This window comes from Pinus tabuliformis, chromosome 4_2, assembly GCF_031772625.1.
Source record: "Pinus tabuliformis cultivar Carrire ecotype Pingquan chromosome 4_2, CPIR1, whole genome shotgun sequence".
Lineage (NCBI taxonomy): Eukaryota > Viridiplantae > Streptophyta > Pinopsida > Pinales > Pinaceae > Pinus > Pinus tabuliformis.
Window position 1 is genome coordinate 645,059,584 of NC_142304.1, and position 15,412 is coordinate 645,074,995.

At 36.6% G+C, this 15,412-nt stretch overlaps 1 pseudogene; it reads right to left on the reverse strand.

Annotated features, from left to right (window-relative positions):
• Positions 1-10,263: 10,263 nt before the first annotated feature.
• Positions 10,264-10,921, reverse strand: LOC149171022 (uncharacterized; annotated as a pseudogene).
• Between the last annotated feature and the right edge of the window lie 4,491 nt (positions 10,922-15,412).

Below are 15,412 nucleotides of genomic sequence, written 5' to 3' on the forward strand. Positions count from 1 at the left end.
GTGGTTTTCACCCACATTGGGTTTCCACCTTACATCTGGTGTTCTTTGGTGTGACTATCTATTTTTCTTGTTCATGCTCATTGTTTTATGGTACTGACATACAAGAATAATTCAAAGTATAAATAAGGAAGATTTATTAAAAAGAACTAGATAATATTGATTCACCCCCCTCTCAGTATTATTTCCAACAATTGGTATCAGAGCAGGTCCTTCAGAGAAGCTTGATCGCTTGAAGGAAGATCATTCATCATGAGAAATTACGAGAGGGAAGCATCAATCAGGCCACCAATTTTTGATGGGACAAACTTCAATTATTGGAAGGTAAGAGTTACTGCCTATCTTCAATCTCTTGGTACAGAAGTTTGGGATATCATAGATACAGGCTACACTTTTCCTTCAGCTACTCCTACAGATTCGGCCGAGAAGAAGAAATATGAAACAAATGCTAAAGCAGTCAATACTCTGCTGGGATGCTTATCTCAAACATAATTCGTAAAGGTTATGCAATATAAATCCGCAAAGGAAATATGGGACAAGATTGTCTTGAGCTATGAAGGAGATGAACAGGTAAAGCGTGCTAAACTTCAAACCCTCAGGATTCAGTATGAGAATCTCAGAATGTATAATGATGAAAGTGTGGCTAGCTATTTTCTTCGGGTAGACGAGATTGTTAATTGCATGAAAAACTTGGGTGAAGAAATAAAAGAGGCTATTGTGGTTGAAAAAGTTTTAAGATCATTGTCCCCAAAGTTTGAATCTAAAGTGTCTGCAATAGAAGAAAAGGAAAATCTACGGATTCTTACTATGTCTCAGCTACACGGAATTCTAACTGCTTATGAAATGAGAAAGGGAGGTCCATCAGACAGGAGAGAAGCTGCTTTCAAGGCTTCAGGCAAAGGAGACTACTATGAAGCAAGTCACGTGCCAGAAGAAGAAGAAGAATCAAATTTTGTCAAAAATCTTCAATGGGGTACTGGAAGGTTCAGAGGTAAGTTACCTTTTAAATGTTTTGCTTGTGGAAGAGGTCATTATGCTGCGAAATGTCCGCATAAGGATAAGATTGAGAAAGGAAAGGAACCTGCTAGATGGAACAAGAAACAAAATGCAAATAAGAAAAGCTACTACACTCATGAAGATAGTGATGGTCTATCAAATAGTGATGAAGATGAACGAGGTAATGACTATAAAATTTTAATGGCAGTTGAAGATGATGATTACATGGATGCTATAGATGTGGATAGCTTTTATGAAGAAATTTCTAGACTCAAGACATGTATAGAAGAAAAGAATATGATCATTGATACCCTACAATCTCAAATTGATGAAAAAGAAAAATATCTTGAAAAGTTAGAAGGTGAAATTGTTGGTCTTAGAAAAGAGATTGAGAAAACAAAGGCTATTAATATTAAGTTTGTCAAAGGATCTGAAAATCTGGATGAGATCATCAATGTACAGTGTTCTCCTCTAAACAAGACAAGTCTGGGCTATAATGGAGAAACTTTTCAACCATCCACCTCAAAGAGTTATCTTGATGCAACAAGAAGGAATGAGCAAAAGCACAATGAATATCACCAGGTAAAGCAGGGACGAATTACATCAAACAAAGACTATCAGGTAAACCAGGGGCAACCCGTCCTAAGGATGAACAAAAGCTACAACCAACCACAGGTAAAATCCTCTCAATTTGCGTCAAGAATGGATGACAATAGAAACTACAATCATTTGGCCGGAAGATTTAATAACCGCAGAAGTTTCTTCAATGGACAATGCTTCTCTTGCCATAACTTTGGTCATGAAGATTCTGAATGCAGGAGCAGGTTTCAGCAGACAAAGGAACAAGCCTCAAGCACCAAAACATGGAGAATAAAGGAACCACAAACAGAAAGATGTGGGATAGCATTTTATGCAGAGGGACAGGAAAATTTATGGTACATTGACAGTGGATGTTCGAAGCATATGACAGGTGATAAAGAAAAACTTGAATCATATTCTGCTTTAGAAAAGGGAAAGAAAGTTTCTTTTGGAAATGATACTCCTGCAGCTATAAAAGGAAAAGGCACTGCTCAGTTAAAAGAAAAGGTCAAAGCTGGAAATGTTTTGTATGTTGATGGATTGAAGCATAATCTTCTGAGTGTCAGCCAAGGAACTGAGGTGATATTTAGATCAAATGGATGTCTTGTTCGTGATCTTGATACAGGTAAAACGGTGATCAAAGGTGAAAGAACTCCAAATAATCTATACATATTTGAAGAAGGACAACAACAATGCTATCTAAGCAAGGATGATGAACACTGGTTATGGCACCGGAGGTTGGGGCATCTAAGCTTTTCACAAATAAGGAAAGCATGCAAATATCAGGCAGTTACGGTCTTCCAGATATCAAAATTCCAGACAACACCATATGCAAATCATGTCAGTTTGGAAAGCAAACCAGAACTAACTTTCCAGAGAAGGAAGGATCAGCTAGCATGCCTCTTGAGCTTGTACATACAGATGTATGTGGACCATTCAGGAAAAGGACACCTCGAGGAGAAGAATACTTGATATTATTCATTGACGATTTCTCCAGGTTTGTCTAGTTAGGACTTATGAAGCACAAAGATGAAGCACTCGAAAAATTCAAATCCTTTAAAGCCTTGGTTGAAAATGAATCAGGATACAAAATTAAGTGCCTCAGATCCGACAGAGGTGGGGAGTTTACCTCAAATGAATTTTTTGATTTCTGTGAAGAACATGGGATAAGAAGAGAATTCTCTACAGCTAGAACTCCTCAGCAAAATGGAGTAGTGGAAAGAATGAACAGAACAGTCCAACAAATGGATCGTGCTATGCTTGATGAGTCTGGAACTCCCGCAACTTTCTGGGGTGAAGCTGCATATGTTGCAGTTGTTATTCTCAACAAAACAAATGTCCGGGTGAATAGCACTCAAACTCCTCATGAGCTCTGGTATGGTGAGACTCCTTCGGTAAAGCACTTCAAAATCTTTGGGAGCAAATGCTATATTAAGAATACTGATGAGCAACTTGGCAAACTTGAACCTAGAGCAGATGAAGGCATTCTTCTTGGTTATTCTCCACACAGCAAAGCATACAAGTGCTACAATAAAAGACTTGGAAGAATTGTTGACAGCATTGATGTAGTGGTTGATGAGAAGGGATACATTCCTAGGCAAGCAAATCAGGAAGATATCGAAGAAGATGAAGACTACCCTCAAAGAAAGAATGATGAAGAAGAAGAACCTCAAGAAGAACCAGAGGAGCAGATAAGGATAGAAGAGAAGACTCCATCCAGATATGTTCAGAAGAATCATCCAGAATCTCAGATTTTGGGGCAGAAAGAAGCAGGTGTACAAACAAGAAGAACAATTGCAGAAGCTTCAAGCTATTTGGCATTACTCTCTTCCACTGAACCACAAAATGTGAAAGAGGCATGCAAAGATGAATGTTGGGTCAAAGCAATGGATGAAGAACTTGAGCAGATCGAAAAGAACAACACTTGGGAGTTGGTTCCTAGACCAAAGGATAAGAATGTTATAGGGACAAAATGGGTCTTCAAAAATAAATTGAATGAAAATGGAGAAGTAATTAGAAACAAGGCCAAACTTGTTTGTAAAGGGTATGCGCAGCAAGAAGGAATAGATTTTGAAGAAACTTTTGCTCCTGTTGCAAGACATGAGGCCATCCGAATGTTCCTTGCTCTCTCAAGCTTTCAAAACTTCAAAGTATTTCAAATGGACGTGAAATCAGCCTTTCTGAATGGAGACTTGGAAGAAGAAGTATACATTGAGCAGCCAGATGGTTTCATTCTTGGAAATGATCCAAATCTTGTATGCAGATTGAAAAAGGCTCTCTATGGTCTCAAACAAGCTCCAAGGGCTTGGTACTATCGTTTGGACAAATATCTTCATCAACAAGGTTTTTCAAAAGGATCAGCAGATAGCAATCTTTATATAAAAGTTGAAAACGACAAACTGCTAATACTTGTTCTGTATGTAGATGACATTATCTTTGGCAGCAATGAAGAAGCTATGAGTCAAAGCTTTGCCTTGGTAATGCAGAAAGAATTCGAAATGTCCTTGCTAGGAGAACTGATATATTTTCTTGGTTTGCAAATCTAGCAAAAAGAAGGAGGGATCTTTTTGTCTCAAACCAAGTATCTCAAGCAGATTTTGAAGAAATATGGCATGGAAGATGCAAAACCAGTATGTACACCCATGGTCACAGGATGTAGCCTCAGTGCAAATGATGAATCAGCAACAGTGCATCAACCAACCTACAGATCTATGATTGGAAGTCTACTTTATTTGACAGGTACCCCACCAGACATAATGCATGCAGTAGGAATAGTTGGAAGATTTCAGGCAAATCCAAAGGAAACTCATCTTCAGGCAGTAAAGAGAATCTTCAAATATCTTCAAGGAACTCAAAACTATGGCTTATGGTATCCTAGAGATACAGATTTCACACTTCATGCTTATACAGATGCAGATTGGGCCGGAAGCATGGATGACAAGAAGAGCACAAGTGGTGGTGCATTCTTTATGGGTTCCAGATTAGTATCTTGGTTCAGCAAGAAACAGAGTTCGATTGCCTTGTCTACAGCTGAAGAGGAATATGTTGCTGCTGCATCTTGCTGCACTCAACTCCTTTGGATGATGCAGACCTTGCAAGATTTTCAAATCACTTGTATTCCACCCATCTCCATCTTATGTGATAATACAAGTGCAATCAGCATTTCAAAGAACCCAGTCTTGCATTCAAAGACCAAGCACATACCAATCAAGTATCACTTTCTCCGGGAACAAGTGCTTGAACAAAAGGTCAAGTTGGAATATGTTCCTTCTAAGGAACAAGTTGCTGATATACTCACCAAACCATTGCCCAGGGAGACTTTTGAATATCTCAGGCAAAAGCTGGGGGTTGTTGATGCATCATCATATTGTTGAATCTCTTCTGATTGTTGGTTGTACGCAAGGCTCATCTGGGGTATATGCGTACATGTGCTGGGTTGCGGATTGGTTGAAGATCGAATGGCACAGGTTCAGGGGGAGCATATAATGCATTGTTAGCATTATGGAGGAAGTACAGAAGGAGATCATGGATGTTGGTCTGAATATTGCTGCAATATTCCTTTATCTCTTTCATGGTCATTTATTGTGTTTAGTGGATTATGGTTCTTCTTTGCAGGTCTGGTTTACAGTCAGGGGGAGCATGTTCTCAGGGGGAGCATAACCCTTTGCCCTTGATGTCAAAGGGGGAGAATGACGTTGAGGATCTTGAGGTTGCCATCAAGTTCAAAGGGGGAGATTGTTGGCATTATGATTCTGGTATGGCTCTATGTTACAGATGTTGTACTTGATGGAAACACCCTCAAGTGGCAAAACTCTGATCAGGCTCTCAAAATGATAAAAATTAAGAGGTACGCATGTGCTCAGTGCAAAGCATGCGTATCCGCAGGTACGCCGTGCAGAAGCTGCGGCCATACACGCAGGTCACCCGTTCAGAAGGTGCGGACCCCCAGTTCACTTACTTCAAGGCAGAAAAGCACGCTCACGTGGGGTTTCTTATGTTTGGCCCGTGGTATTTAGCACGCCATTCTTGATTCTATGGTTTTGGCCCATGGTATAGGATCTAATTTTGCCCCGGTTTGGATCCCTTGTATTGGTTATTGATGGTTTTGTCCCATGGTGTGAATAAGGGCTTGACTATAAATAGGGAAGGAGATCTCTTGGCTAAGGTATCTTTTGCAAATTGAATATCTTAAGATCTGAAATATTGGGTTATCGGTTTAAAAGCTTGATCTATGTAAAAGTGAAGTTGAAAGTGAATCTATGAAGTGTGATCTCTCGGGCGCATGATCAGATCTGGGCATCTGACTATCGGTGGCACACTGGGGGACTGCCAATTCGGCCCTAATCAGAGGTACGCAGGTGATTAATAGTGCAAGTGCGTGGGTACGCACAACATAAGAAGGCACAATGCGTGGGTACGTAGAGCAGAAGAAGGCGCAGTGCGTGGGTACGCAGCGCGACAGAGGTTCAGGTGCGTAGGCACAGTGAAAGTACGCGGCGCTACAGAAGCCGTAGGTGCATAGATACGCGGCGCGATAGCATCTTAGAGTGCGTGGCCACAGTAGTAGTATGCGGCGCGATAGAAGCAGTGGGTGCGTGGGCACAGTGAAGGTACGCAGCGCGTTTAAAGGAACAGTGCGTGGATACACAGTGTAGCTCAAGGCTCTCTGCGGGGATACGCAGGGGTGCATAAGGCGAAGTGCGTAGCAACGCATGCCAGATAAAGAAAAATTTCGTACCTGTCTTAAGGCATTTATTTGACTGACTTTTCTCTGTTGATAAGGTGTTCTGGGTTTAGTTTACTGTTACTATTGATCTGGTTATTGCAGTTGACTGGGTGATTTACTTGTACTTGATGATCATTTGATGTTCATGGATCCAGTTTGAAAATTTATGAAAAGTGGTCCTTGAAAGAAAAGAAGTAGGGGGTTGTAGCTCCCTTCCAGGAGAGACTGGAAAACGAGAGAGAGTTTTAGCTCTCTGCAGGTTGCAGCCTGCGTACTGGTAAAGGACTGCACCAGTACAAAATCATTGTAAAAGGAGTTTCTAATTGAAAGAAGATAGAGACATATTGCAGCAGGTGGTTTTCACCCACATTGGGTTTCCACCTTACATCTGGTGTTCTTTGGTGTGACTATCTATTTTTCTTGTTCATGCTCATTGTTTTATGGTACTGACATACAAGAATAATTCAAAGTATAAATAAGGAAGATTTATTAAAAAGAACTAGATAATATTGATTCACCTCCCTCTCAGTATTATTTCCAACAGTATTATTTATATTTTATGATAATTTAAGAAATATTTAATAAAATTTTATTAAAAATTAAAAATTAATTTAAAAATAAACAAAAAAAATGTCAATGGGTTTTGGATAGATGGTGATGACTGTGTTGTTAAGGTACTCCTAGATGTTTAAGACAATGATTCAATTCCCCACTCTATTCAAATGTTATTCTTGGATATGACCACAATATAGCCTCACCACTACCAAACTTTCAAAAAAAATTAAATAATATACATATTTTTTTAATAATACAAGCCTTCAAGAAGAAATTTCCCATGTTGAATGTGACATTTCACATGAGAAAAAATGCATTACTAACTCTAAGGTGCTTGCCAAAGTAGCAAGACAAGTTCCAAACATAGGCCACTCTTGGGGTCACCTTAATCATTATAGTTATTCTTTACTAACACCTCAAGTTGTTGTTCGGTTATGTGTTGGTGGATAGGAACACTTCCAAAGAAGAGATGCTTCTTTAGGTGTTAGTGCACTCGATGGACCAAAGACTAGAGAAAATTGAAGGTTGCCTTGACTTTCCCCCTGTTCTAGATTGTTCTCCAAGAGATTATGGGGATCCTATCCATGTGGAAGCCTCAAGCTCTAGAAAATATTGAATGTTAACTATGTTCTCTAGTTATTTACTATCAAGTCCTAGTTACTTTGTTTTTTTGCTTGAGTATAACCCTAGAGGCCACTTATTTCAAACAAAGTTTTTGGTATTTTGGTACACTATTACTAAAAATTTTGTGTGTCTCTTAAAGAAGATGAAATTTTATGCCTCGCCTAGATTCCCTACTAGAAGACCAAGACATATTTCAATTGATTATAGTTATTAGAAATAATGAAAAAACTTGTACTTAGAAAAAAAAATTACAATTAAGAAATAAATTACAATTAATCTTATTATGAGCTACATGTGTAATTCTTTGGGTGTTCAACCTTTAGTTGACATGTATCCATTTTATTGCACTAAGACAGACATTCAATAGGCTAATATGAGGAAAATGTATAATTTCTTTTGTGCTCAACCTTGAGATACTTCAGTACCTCAACCATAAATATTTCTAGATTCTGAACTCATCTCCACAATTTTTTCTCCTTTAGACTAATTCTAGTTTATCTCACTAGCATTGGATTCTAGTTAAACTCGAGTTTGTATGTATTTAGGGTTCAAATTTTAATTCATCATTACCCTCTAAGAACCCTTTAGCCTCTAATAGAGGGGTATACAATTTTTCCCATATAAATCAAATTAAAATAAAAAGTTGCTTATCAAATTTGCAAAGAAAACCATTTCTAATTTTTTCACTTGAAGGATAAAATTTACTTTATAATATGTTTTACACGTTATTATATATATATATATATATATATATATATATATATATATATATATATATATATATATATATATATATATATATATATATATATATATATAAAACAATTAGAAAAATGAATTCTAACAATTTCTCTGCATATCTTGATAATTTATTATAGTTGTGTCTTAGTAATGGGAAATGAAGATCAAAACTTTGGTTGTGGTGAAATCTTTTGTTATTCCTAGATAAAAACAATTTCAATTTGAATCAGCACCTTAGCCTCTGAGTGTTTGGATTTAAAAATACAAATTGTCTTACATCCTACTCTTTGATTGCATTTACTACTTTCTTAGCTTTCTTGCATTTATGAATATCACCAGCGTGTTTTGTTTATGCCTATTTATTTTGAAGATATGACAACAAACACTTGAGATTAAAATTGATTAAATCGAGCTATGATTCCTTATTATCCCATTTTCAGTGTTTATTCATTTTTTGTTGATTAAAAATAATGCCAGTTCTATGTTCTTTTATAAATGGTGTCATGCATAGGAATGCACATGTGCACTAATCATTGACTCCATATTTCTTATGAAAAAATATTCTTGGAAGTTATATTTATTTTATGGAAAATTTTGTTGTTGTTGGTTTGGTTTTAAATAGTTGTTTTTTTTTTCTTTATTGGAAATTACAATGATATCTATAAAATAATACTCTATCTTTATTTATATCTTTTTAAACTCATTGCAATTATGTGAATAATTGAGTCTTGTAAGAAAGAAAAACAATTTCATTGCATTGAGGAATGATATCCATATTAGATGAAAAGGTAAATGATTCTACTGAATTTCCTCCATATGGTTCCTATATATATTATAAGTAAATGATCCAATGAAATTCTCCCCATTTGATTCATGTGTAGAGCTTAAGTAAATATATATGATTTCTATATGAATTGTAATACAGGTGAACCAATGTCATCTATATACACTCCTTTAAATGTACTTAAATTTTATGTTTTAAAGATCTTTGAAATGTACTTAAGGTTGATTTTTTAAGGAAGATTTGTAGATCTTCACAACTTAATACAATAAAAATTGTGATTTGTGAGATACACATAAAATTTTAAAATATTTTCTCTTTTATATGAAAATAATAATTTATTTTAATTTGTGAATATTAAAAATCCAAAATATAATTAATCTTTTAATTTGAAATGTGAACTTTCTATTCAAATTTCATGCTATACAATTCCTCCACTTTAAAAACCCAATCTAGCAAGCGTTAAGGAATTAAGGCAATGGTGTCCTTTGCATTGGGCAAATTGAAGTACCCTTATCCTCCAAAAATATATTTATAATATTCAACAACATAAATTATGTATGGTGTTGAAATCTTTATCTAAGTCCCTATTTTGTGCATAGAAAAGCAATGAGGAATCTCATGTGAAATTGTTTTAAATAAAAATAAAAATAAATATTATCAAAACAAAGTATGTATGGTGTTGAAATCTTTATTTACGTCCCTATTTTGTGCATAGAAAAGCAATGAGGAATCTCATGTGAAATTGTTTTAAATAAAAATAAAAATAAATATTATCAAAAGAAAATATAGCAAGTATTGCATGATTGTGCAGAGGCACATAACATTGATATGCAAAAATTACAAGCCTGCATCAATCGTCAATGGGTTTGATCGTTAAACTTTATAAATTCAGAATTAAGCTAGTATACCGAGAGATTTAGTCCACATCATATTAAAAAATACGATATAGATTGTACAGGGATATACAAACATTATAAGCATGCATCCATCATCAATGGATTTCATCGTTCAATCCTTTTATAAATTCAGAATTAAGATATTCTTCAGTCGTTATGCATAGATTGTATGTCATCCATCCGGATTTTTGTATAATATTAAAAAATACAAGACCTATCATGAGTCTCTCGGTATTCCTGTAACTTCCATAATAGGCAGTGTTTTGAAAAGACAAAACCATTGTGGCCGACTAATTTAGATCAATACCAATAGCAGGTGTTCACAAAACATATGACTGATGTATATACGTGTTTGTATACCAGTGTTACACATGCAATAATTTGGCCACAAAATCCATAGCCAATGTGATCAGAGGAGATGATACTCGAAGGAGTAGAAAGAGGAGAAGCACCACAAATACAAGGAGGCTCAATATCAAAGCCAAAGCAACGATGACAAAGGCGGGTCTGGTGTTAATCAACATGTTCTGCAACCATAAAAAAAATTTACAAACATCTAAAGCATAAGTAACAGACCACTCCTCCCACTTCATCCAGTGTTGTGGAGGCAAGTAATTTGTTTCTTACAGTGTCAACTCCTGAATCTGTTTTCTTCGCGTCCACTCTACTTCGACCACCTGCAATGGAAGTGTTTTTGAAAATAAACATTAAACTATAATCTGGGTTTCATACCCATAGACGGCTAGACATATAAGTAATGCTTAGTTAGATATTTATTTATGAAAAGTGGAAAGTTCCAGATGATCTGATCAAAGTACCTGAGCCAAATTGGTTGTCACGAGATCTCACGCCTTTAACAGTAGATCTTTTCAAGATGATCATGTACCGAATTTGGGAATTAGCTTGTGACGTCTCACGAACTGATCTTCCGAAGTTTGTTTGCAGAGGCAATAACCCGCATAGACCTGCTCTGTGGACAGCCACGCTAACTTTGGCCATGGTAGTAGCAGCCCTGACATCCATTGCTTTTATGAAGAGATTGAAACTAATTTACTCTGGGTGAGTGATGAGGACCAGAATAATTGCAATTGCAATGAATGCGTGAGTAAGAAGAAAAGAATTCAAATGAATGCGATGGAGAAGAATATATACATGATATGCACCAGTTGCTTACAGTCAAAGCAATCGACTTGCGCCTCTCCCTCTGTGGCGTTGGCATTTGCACGTGGAGGCGGTGAACACAAAAGAACCTGCTCACTCTTGCAGTGAACTCAAAAGAACTGTGATTCCGTCGGCAGTAGTTTCTGTGAAGAGCAGAAATTATGATTGCTTTAAAGTTGGCTATTATTGTTCACAATATTGAGACGCGGGCGCTCTTGGCTCTCAAATCTGGTATCATCGATAAATCCGATAGTCTCAAAGACTAGGGCCGCATACAAAGTTTGCCGAATCCTCGCCTGTGGTCGGCATCATATGTGATCATAGTAACAATGTGATAACTCGCCTGATCTCTCCAACAAGGAACTCAGGGGAGTAATTTCAGCTCAAATTCAATTGTTATTTAACCTCAGGACTCTGAATCTGAGCACCAATATTTTTTCTAGCCAGTTCCAGTCTGCCATTTTTAATCTCAACAAACTTCAATCGCTAGACATCAGCCAGAACGAATTCCTCGAACATTTTCCCGTCGGCGTCTCGCAGTGCGACCTGATGCGGAAAGGAAACAAATAACTAGCAGCTGCAAGAAAATATTGGTTGAGCAGTAAATATAATTTCAAATTTCTGATGCGAAACGACAACAAATAACTAGCAAATGCAAGAAAACATTGGCTAAGCAGTAAATATAATTTCAAATTTCAAATTTCGAGCGGTAAATATAAATTCAAATTCGTCTGTCGTCTGTATTTACAGGTTCTGCTTGCTCCAAAAAATGGAACCATCAGAAAACACGGAGTAACATGCATGCTCAGCTCGTCGCATCTCAGACGTGTCTCCAAATGCATAGCATGGTTTTATGTATGGTGGGAATGGTCAGCATGGCATCCAGTACTGTCAGCCACTGTTTTAAAGACATTAAATACCCAATAGCCTAGGATTTATTGGTTGCCATGCGATAGGGCGACATTGTGATTAAAAAGAAGAAATTAGGTGCCGTCATTGTCAAGATTAACAAAAGTTTTCAAGATTTAGCTCATTGTCAGATAATTAAGGACTTTGGTACCATAATCATCTATCTCTATTTACGTTTAAATTTTTGTGGTGGGATAGGATGAAATTTGACGGGACAAGAAATTTGCCTTTTTTTTCAATATTTTGTAATAAAGTGATTAGTTGACATTGAAATGCACATTAGAGTTGTGGAAACCATTAAATTTGACGAACAAATTTGAAATTGAATGGGAGGTCGCTAGCCCACGAGTATAGTTAAAGCAGTAAATAAAAGTCATTTGGCACTTGCAGCAATAATAGGTAGCCGGGAAAAAAGTCATTTGGCAGATGTCACATTAATAGGAGACAAAGTGTTGGCGAAGTTAGGGTATAGCTTCAACCATCGTTAAGGTTATTACTTTGGTGTTGGAATTGTCTACACAAATTAAGGAGTGGGACAGTGTCCTTGGTCAAGTATCATTGAAGCCACAAAGGGAAAATCCGTAGAGAATGTGTGTCCACATTGTATTATGAGCAGAGATTTTTTTTTTTTAAATGGGAGGGGCTAGTTCCCTACAGAAGCATTATGGGCCCTCTTTTTTTACATATATTGGTACAAATGCGTGTCAGAATAGGCTGACAACCGTCACATTGAAACAAATTTCAAACGTCGTCATTGAGGTCTCCATGGAACAGAATACGCTGCAGGCGCAGCTCCACAAGACTCGAGCGCGGCCGGGGGGCATGCAAACAAACTGCCCCAACCGTTACATCATGTGCTCACGCGCTATTATGAGCAGAGAATATGTGTCAGCGATGTTAGATGAAAAATCCGTGGGGAAATTTAGAAAGGTAAATTTTGAAAAATTTAACGTACTTGGAATGAGAATTAAATATAAAAACTAAAATATATAATAATATTTAAAAAATAAAATAAAAAATAACATTAATTTTAAATTTTAAATAAAATTAAATGAAAACCAAAACTGAAAATAAACAACCCTATCAATACCTATTTACCATAATATCGATCATTCACACCACACATATAAAGTAATTTGACTAAAGTATAGATATACCAAGGCTTAGTACATGTATATATTTGTTAATTTTGGTCACTTTTTTCAACTTATTTCTATCAATTATAGATTGAAACACTATATGCTCACTTTTTCACCCGATGCAATGAGTGCGCCGTGGCGTCTAATTTTGGGACAGTTGAAGGCAGAGTCTATCATAATCAAATTTATTGAATAAACTTGAGAAGCTCACAAGTGTGGAACACCACCTAGAGACTGCCTTTGTAGAACACGCTCTGCCTTACATTCATTACATGCGAAATATATATAATTTACACAGATATAAGGAATTTGAAACAACACTCTAGAAAATAGGAACAAACTCCTAATCTAAGGTTCGGTTTGAACCGTCACTCCATTAAGACATTTCTTCATTAATCTCAACACTCCCCTTAATGGAGAAACGGATTCACACATATGCCTAACACTTCCCTAAACAATTCAAACTTGATTCTACCAAGAGGTTTGGTAAAAATATCAGTAGCATTGTTACAAATATTACAATACTCAATAGGGATTTCTTTTGACTGAACTTTTTCCCTGACAAAATGAAACTGTGTATCGATATGCTTTGTGTTCTTATGGAATACTGGATTATTTGCAAGTTTGGTGGAGCTCTGGTTGTCACATTTAATCATTGTTGCAACCTTATGTTCTTCTCCAACATCAAGGAGAAGTCTCCTCAACCACACTGCTTCACATGTTACTGCACACATAGCTTGATATTCAGCTTCCACAAAAGACAAGGATATTGTGTTCTGCTTTTTGCTGCTCAATGTAATGACCCTGGATCCAATGTTGAATGCATAGCTTCTTATGGATCGTCTGTCATCTACATTTCCAGCCCAATCGGCATCTGAAAAAACGTGTCAATCTAACATCACACGAATCAGTATAAACAATACCAAAATCTAAGGTTCCCTTGAGATACCTTAAAACACATTTCGCTGCAACCCAATGGCTCTCAAGGGGCTTTGACATAAATTGGCTCAATGCACTAACTGCATAAGCCAAATATGGCCTAGTTGGAGTCAAGTAGATTAGACTCCCAACTAGTTGTCTATACAAAGTCGCATCTGCCTCCTTAGATCCATCATCATTTTGAAGTTTTACATTCTGTTGTAAAGGTATTTCTGTAGCTTTGCACTAATCCATTCTGAACTTTTCCAGTAAGCTCCTGACATACTTACTCTGTGACAGAAAAGTTTGTCCAGAATCCCTCCAGACTTCCAACCCAAAACAGTAATGTAGCTCTCCAAGGCCTTTCATCTCAAAGACTTGTGACATATGCTCCTTGATTTCTTTAATGAGATTATCATCCATGTAATGATTAGATCATCTACATATAAAGAAATCAAAACAATCCTTCCCTCTTTATCAAACATGGTATAAAGATTAGGGTCATTTTTGCTCCTTTTATAACCATGCTGCAGGAAAAATGAATAAATTTTGTCATACCATGACCTGGGTGCCTGTTTTAGTCCATACAACACTTTCTTCAACCTACAAACTTTATGTTCTTCACCCTGTTTGACAAACCCCTCAGGTTGCACTAAGTAGACTTCTTCTTTTAAGTTCCCATTTAAAAGAGTAGATTTAACATCTAGCTAGTGAATCATCCAATGGTGTTTGGTAGTTGAAGAAATTATCATTCTAATTGTGTTTAATTTAGCTACAGGGAAAAATGTTTCATCATAATCTATGCCTTCTTGCTGCAAATACCCCTTTGCAACTAATCTAGCTTTATATTTATCTATGCGCCCATCTGCTTTAAATTTAGGCTTATACAACCATTTTCATCCTATGGTTTGTTTGCCTTCAGGTAGTTTAACTAAATACCAAGTTTTGTTTTTGAGGATTGATTCATATTACTCTTCCATAGCAGCCCTCCATTCACTATATTGACTAGATTCTTTATAACTAGAGGGTTCAACAACATTCATCAAACTAGTTATAAAAGAATTTTCCCTATATCTTGCTGGCAACTGAATATTCCTACCTGATCTCCTGAGTGGTGGGGTAGCTTCAAACCTTATCTAATCATCCTTTTGTGGACTTGGCTTGACAACTACATTTCCTTCTTTCCCTTCATGCTGCTGCTGCTCATTGTTGTCATCTAATTCATCACTTCCTTCTTCCATCAACAGGGGCACGTGCCATTCTTCATTAGCACTGTCATGGCATCCATCATTAACCTTTTCATGAAACAATACATCTATGCTCGCAAAAACTTTATGAGTAGAGGGATTAAATAGTTTGCAAGCCTTAAATTCTGTACAATACCCAA